Raw genomic sequence first — 7,839 nt, forward strand, 5'->3', positions numbered from 1 at the left:
TAGATCCAGGCTTTGCTCACCTAGATCTAACTTCTGGAGGTATAAAATCTTAACCTTGACAACTCTTTCATGTAGATCTAGCTAGTTGGTCTTGGTTATGTTTTTGGTCCCTTTGTGGTGGTTCTTGTGAGTAGAAGTTACTCCAGAACCTTTGAGCTTCATATTTGGTCCTTTTTTAGGCTATAAAGTCATAAAGTTTGGATCTTGATAGGTAAAAACCTTCCATGCATGATTTGGCTGTCATTTGATGAAGTTTGGGACTTAGGGTTTTGGCTTGGGTCCCATTGAGTTATGATAAGTCATAAAGTTGGAAACTTTATGACTTAAGAAGTCCCTTTGAATCAGATCTGGAAGTTTGGACTAAGATCTCAAGGTAAAAGTTGGCATCTTGGCCTCTTTATGGAGTTAGAATGCTTAAAATCATGATTGGGTCCTTTTGGACCATGCAAAGGTGCCAACTTGACAAATTTATGGATTAAGTCACTGATATGAAGCTATTGTGAGGATTTGGACGTTGCACTTAAGGTATTAAGACGTTTCGGGTAATTTTTGGACAATGGCTGGGAACGCCGTGCGTTCATCTTAGGAACGCGGCGCATTCGGGAAAAGCGTCTCGATCTGTGGTCTCACAACGAACGCCCTACGCTCCATCAGGGAACACAACGCGTTCAGTTCATTAGTGCGATTTTTGGGCTTTTGGTCATGGACTTGTTTTGGGCCTCGAGTTGTGCTATTGGACCATTAGTGGGCCTTGGGCTAAGTTTGGGTTGGACCCATTAAGGAAAGGGTACAATGGTCTTTTACCCTAGCATTCAAGACGTATAATTTGAGGCCATGTTTAATGGATTATGGCATAATTATTAATTGGTATTTATTTGTTGTTAGTGTGGGATTTCCGATTCGACAGTCGAGTGTTATCTGATTTTACAGCATATCGAGGTGAGTTTCCTCCTGTTTGAACATGTTGGAGGCACCAATGTTGGCCCGTATTTATGTTATGTGTTTCTGGATTACGGTCCGATGTCGGGCAGGGCCCGAGGAATGTTTATATGTATGATTCCGAACTACGGTTCGATGTCGGGTGGTACCCGATGACTATGTGCATGTTTAGTTACACTTGTTGTCTTTGTGATACTTGTATGTGCCTGGTAGGGAGGTGAGTGTGGGAGGGCTCCCGTATCTCATCACCAGCTGAGTGTGGACGGGGTTCCATATCTCATCATTAGCAGAGTAGGGGCAGGTCCTATTTTCGCTAAGTGTGGGTAGGGCTCGTATCTTAACATTATTTGAGTATGGATATGAATGGATTGGTATATTTGGTTATACTTGTTGTCTGTGTGATACTTGTATGTGTTTCTTAGTTAGCTGAGTATAGGTGGGGACCGAATCTCACTATTAGTTGAGTGTGGAAGGGGCCCGAATCTCCTAGTTAGTCGAGTGTGGGCGAGGTCTGTATCTCCTAGATAGCTGAGTGTGGGTGAGGCCTGTATCTCACTAAGCATGGGCGGGGCCCGTTAGCCGAGTGTGGGCGAGGCCCATATCTCCTTGAGTGTGGGTGGGGCCTGTATGTCCTAGTTGCATGTTATGTGTATGGTATCTAATAGTTTGGGGTGACTCACTAAGCTTCGTGCTAATGGTTTTCAGTTTTGGTTTCAGGTACTTCCAGTTGCAAAGAGAAGTGTTTAGGATGACTGCATTGCACACACCATGATGATTAGCCTGGGATGTTTACTTTGATGTTTTGATTTGGAAACTCTAATAATAATGCTTTGAAATACTTGACTCGTGTTTTGATGGAATGGTTTGATAACTATGGTTTTATTAATAATTAAAAATGAAATTTTTGGTCATGATTTTTGGGATGTTACACACATACAACACAACATAATAATTAGCTATGGGTTATCAGTAGCCTTGGAACTATCATTAGTCTTGAATATCACATACAACATAACAATATAAAGAACTATAGGTTATCAACAACCCTAGGGACCATCAACAATCCTAGTAGGCTAACTGCACACCCTATGGATTAACAGCATACCTCACGGGTTATCAGCAACCTTGGGGACTATCAGTAGTCCCATGGACTCACAACCCAATTTACATATAACAAAAATCAACAAATAAGACCCAACTGGTCAACATGTATAGAATACCACACAGGCAGATATATTAAGAAGACTCACCTTGCAGATAACAGTTAAACACAATAGCTCTCACATATTTCAAACCGGTATTATGAGACACCTAACAACAATAAGGAAGTACCCTCTCAGACTACATCCTAAAACCTTTAAATTGACCAAAAGCCCACCATGGTCAAAGTCAACATCAACTGATCGTCATGTCGTGGCCACCCATTGGTCACGTCGTGAAAACGTTAGGCAAAATAGTCGCGAAGCTGTCCGTCGCCACGTCGTGGCAATCAACCCGTCATGTCGTGGGCTCTAGACAACTTAATTCTTTAAGCTCTTAGACCTTCAACCCAAGCACTCAAACTTTCCAAAAAGCCTTTTCCATCCCAAAGCACTATAAAATCATTTATATTTAGACATGCCTGTCCAATACATCTCTTGAACACAAGCTAGGTCAAAATGACCAAAATAAGATCTTAACTTCAAGCATAGTGCCCAAAAGATCAGATCCATAAACTAAAATACTCTTGTGACAAGGTGGAATGTTAAATTTGCAAATTTATCACATCTAACAACAAAATCTACATTTAATGGACCAAAACAAGCTTAGAATCTAGATCTAGCAACTTATAAGCATAAAGATGGAAACTTGAATTATGCCCAAGGTCCAAAAGATAGATGGAAGCTGAAATCTTCTTATGCAAGGCTCCAACACTCCATCTTGAAAGAACTTCCTACCAAAATCCCCCAAAGTACTCCAAAAATGGATGAGAGAGGAGAGGGGAGGCTCAAAGTGGTGAAAGGGAGGCTAGGGTTTTTCTCAAGAGACCTTAGATGTGATGGAGGATGGAAAATACCCCAAAAACACGAAACCACTGTTTAAATACATAGAAAACCCTAAAAATTCATGGCCTTGGGCTGCCCAATGATCACCTCGTGACAACCTTCTTGTCACCTCGTGATGACTCATCACGTCATGAGGATCTGCTCATCAGCTCATGACAACGAGTTTTCACTCAAATCTACTCCAACTTCAAACAATCATAACTTCTTCGTTTCAACTCCATTTTCGGAGATCTTTATATGCACATAAAGGTATTGATGAGCCCCACAACCCTATCTAATTACTTTTGACTTAATACATGTCAAACTAAATACTATAATCCATGCAAGAAGCCTGATATACCACATTTCCCATTTTACCCTTTTTCTTTGAAACACAATTCGAGGGCTTTAATCACATAACCTAACATTATCAACATCTGATAGGGTCTATACTCTATTCCTTGAAGCCCACAACCATTTCTAGATCCATTTACAACCCATTTTCCTAATAATAGAAACATCTTAAAACTAGGTGTTACAATGATACTTTGAGGAACTTATTAAGCTTTGGTTTACAGTTGTGGATTAAATGTTTTTTCAAGTACTTTATCAGTTCGTGAGAATGCTAAGGCATGATTGTACACACACCAGCAGCTTTATGATTTGATATTTCGTATTGTTTTCATTATAACTTTAATTTTGAATTATGGTTTATGAATAGATGGTTTTCCCTTGGATATATCTTTACAAAAATGAGTATTTATTCTATTTTTAAAACTGAAAAATTTATTCTTTGAATCAAGATGTTACAACTCCTAAACTTCATGGGATCAAACCATACTTAATTAATGAGCAGTTTGGTAACAATTTGATGCTTTGAAGATGCATACATGGTGAAATTCTCATGTATATTGAATTAAGTGACTTTTGGATTATTTTATTTGTCTTTCCAATGATTTAAAATAAGATCTCAAGCTAAATGATCATAAAACACCATAACATGCATTACTTAGACACGCAATCAGAAGATGAGCTTGATCTAGGTTTTTCTTGACAAATTATGAGGTTTTGGTTATGATTCCAATGTTTGATTCATTTTTTTGTAATTATTCATTCAATGATGAATTAGGCCAAGTAAATGGTTAGAGTTGGAGTAAGGGGTTAAGAGAAACAATAATTTGGAAGTTATGTGGATACAAATGTTGTAAAACATTTTTGAGTTGTATCAACTCTAGAATCATCCAATTCAACCCTTGATCAATGGAACTCAATATTCCAATACTATAAGAATGATTATATATATAATAAAATCTTATTAACTACTTATAAGGATTCGTGGTGATGTAGGAAGCCATTAAAGGCTTAATTGTTAAGAAGAATAAATGAAAGTCCATAAGAGTTACCGTATGACTGATGTGAAGAATAAAGGACTTAGTCATTAATTCATAATCAAGGAAAGATGAAATTATAATAATAATTAAGTTAAATGGTTTAAAATACTTAAAAGTGCTTAATGTAAATATATAAAATGATTTGAAGCATTGGGTGCAAGTGTAGGGACCAAATATGAAAACCTAGAGTTGTGGCCATGTAACAAAAGTTACAAGGCCATGTAATGCTCTTCACAAACATTATTTGACCATGTAATAGACTAAGAAAAAGTCCTTATTTTTTTTAGCTTGGTTTAGGCTCATTTTCTTTGCATCTAATGGCCTCCATTAACAATATATATATATATATATATATATATGTATGTATGTATGTATGTATGTATGTATGTATGTATGTATGTATGTATGTATGTATGTATGTATGTATGTATAATGATCAATAGAAGTACAAGTCGAGTTGTGTAACCTCTACAAGGGTATTTTGGTCAATGTGTAACCCTTAATTATATCTCTAGGTGAGTATTGAGAAGATTTGAAGCATAAGAAGCAAGGTAGACTATTCAAGGAAGAAACTAATGTGACTTTATCAGGAACACATGTCCTTATTTTGATTTCTCATTTTGGAGCTTTCTATGTGATATATTCTTGAATTTATTGTTGAATTATATGATTTTTCTATTATGTGCAATGTTCTTACCTTTGAGTATTATTTACGCATTACAATAAAGTTACATTTGGAAAATTGTTTTAATTATTTGCAAAGTGGATATGTTGAAAATGTTTTGGCATTCTTACATACATTAGCTTAGGATGGGAGTTTGTGGGTGTCACACACAATATCCATATAGGATTTGACAATTATGTTGAGTGTGAGTATATTTATATATAATCCCCACTTTTCACAAGTGTGGTTAACTAACTCTTGTGTGGTACTTGTGTTATGATTTATGGATCAACTAGTTTTTAAGTTGTGTGTGCTTAGGATATGCATGTTTGGAATATGGTCCTTTTTATGTAATTCCCTATGCTGTATTTTTCGAATATAGACCTTCATACATGAGTCCTAATAACGATAAATTATGATTTTGGACTTTATGAGATTAACAAAGGTAGGAATAGTTGCATACATTTCATATTATATGTTATATTATTCTTTATTTACTCTTTTGGGATGTTGATATGTGTTTTTCACTCTTTGCTACCCAATGCTTATCCTTTTTGGAGATTCTTGGAACTATATATATATATATATATATATATATATATATATATATATATATATATATATATATATATATATAGTGTTAGGTTTATGTGTTTAAAGTAATTATTGTATTATTGTATGCACCAATCAGATTTTAGATAAATCAAATCATTTAATAAATAAGTAAGGGTATTATAGTAATCTTATTATTAGTTAATTATGCTAAAATAGATATATAATTGGATATTAGGTGTATTCCTAGTAAATCGCATGAAGCACAGATATACATTCAATCGACATCAAGATTCAAAACCCTAAATTGAAGCCAGTATCGTTAATCTCCCACCCTTAATCTCCCACCCTTCTTTCACCAAACTCCACCTCTCTTCCTCCGCCGCCGCAACCGACGACCACCACCTACTCGTCTACTATGAATCCACTTATTACATCAACAAATTCTACTCCTTTAGATCCCCAATTACCTTCCAAGAATCGATTAAACTTCAGATCCCCTACAAAAACCTTCATGGGTACCTCCGAATTGTGGGATCAAACAAGGGTGTAATTTGTTTCTTCGATACAAATTATTACTCAAACGTCGGTATGGTAATTCTCTGGAACCCTAGTATTAAATAGTTGAAGAAAATCGACGACCCTAGTTATATTCTCGATAGAGTTTCTCATTTTGTTGTTGGGGTTGGTTTTGTTTCAAGGACCTGTGAGTTTAAGATAGTTGTGATTGTTTATTATCTGGACAATTCCAACACTAACAGTGTATCAGTTTATTCTCTTGGTACCGATTCATGGAAGAAAAAGGAAGACAATATCGCTCCATGTTATTTGATGAGGGGTTGGTCTAATAATGTGTTTGTGAAGGGTTTTGTAAATTGGTTAGCTTGTAAGCAAGAAATTAGGGGTGTATCTCATGAAATCATGGCGTTTGATTTAGAGGATGAGATTTTTCATGTTCTTGAATTGCCAAAGAACATTAGGCCTTCTTATAATCAAGTGCACCTAGCTTCATATGGCGAGTCTTCTTCTTTAACATTGTGTGCTCATTATCTTGAGCTCAATGGTGAAAAAAGGGGTATGTGGGTGTTGAGTGATTATGGAGGGGAGGATTCTTTGAGGAAAGTCTGTGTGATTTCACAGCCTATGTTATCAATTCCACCATTGTTGATGAAGAATGATAATGAGGTTTTGATTGTGACAAATGATGGGATGCTTATGTTGTTTGATGTGAACAAGAATGAGATGTTTGATCTCAAGACGTGTGGTTTGCCTCGTATGTATCGTGCTATCAATTATACTGCTAGCTTAGCTCTTCTTCATGGTTGAGGGAAAGAATCAGTCAACTTTTTGTTTAACGGTTTCAATGTTGTGTTCTTGATATATTGGTAATTGTAGATGTTTGATATGTTACATAGTAATGAAGGAATCATGAATTTTAATTCTAATGGAATGGAGTATGGATATGAATTCCAATTCTGTTGGAATGGAATCATGAGTTCTAATTCTGTTGTAATTCTTAACAATTGTTACCCGTATTCTATAAGAAATAATGTATTTTTGTTTTTATTCTTCAATTGATTGTTCAAGAATTTGTTGTTCTACAAGAAGTTTTTAAAGTCATGATCAAGAAATAGTTTCAAGAATATTTTTATATTTATAGTTCAAAAATATTTTTAATTTTAAATATACTCATAAACATATTCTGTCAGAATCTCCGAATTAAAAGAATTATAATTCGTAAAATCGGGTTTTTAAAATTAATAAAATCTATGATCCCTTAAAATATGCAATTTTCCTTTATTAAATGTATATTAATTGACTAAAATACCCTTGTAATTAAATTAGATGATGTTTTTCAATTATATTTAGTTCAATAATATGTATTAATCACTTTTTAAAATAAGTAAATTGATTGGCCCACATTTATGCATACAATAACACAATAATTACTTTGAATAGAATAACCTAAGTCTATATATATACCCTTCTTGGTTTGGTTTGGGTTATATGAACTCTAAGTTAGTTTACGATGTTTTCATTTTTTTGGGGTTTGATTATATATTACTATCTTCTTACTCTAAAAGAATCAACATTGGGTATTATCATTAGGAAATTTCACTGCCTAACCTATTTTGACTTGTATTCAGATTGAAGACATAGAGACTTGAGTTAGAGACCAACGAGGATTAAGTAGGCCATAGACTATATGGTAATCTTGAACTACGTTTTGACTACCTATTGATGCTACCTCACGTAATTAAAACTTAAA

The 7,839-nt window shown here is 34.9% G+C and overlaps 1 pseudogene; it reads left to right on the forward strand.

The window, feature by feature from the left end:
- Positions 1–556: 556 nt before the first annotated feature.
- Positions 557–7,112, forward strand: LOC145098801 (F-box/kelch-repeat protein At3g06240-like; annotated as a pseudogene).
- Positions 7,113–7,839: the final 727 nt, after the last annotated feature.

Source organism: Lactuca serriola, chromosome 4 (genome assembly GCF_051521515.1).
Source record: "Lactuca serriola cultivar US96UC23 chromosome 4, Lser_US96UC23_V15, whole genome shotgun sequence".
In the NCBI taxonomy this organism is placed as follows: Eukaryota; Viridiplantae; Streptophyta; class Magnoliopsida; order Asterales; family Asteraceae; genus Lactuca; species Lactuca serriola.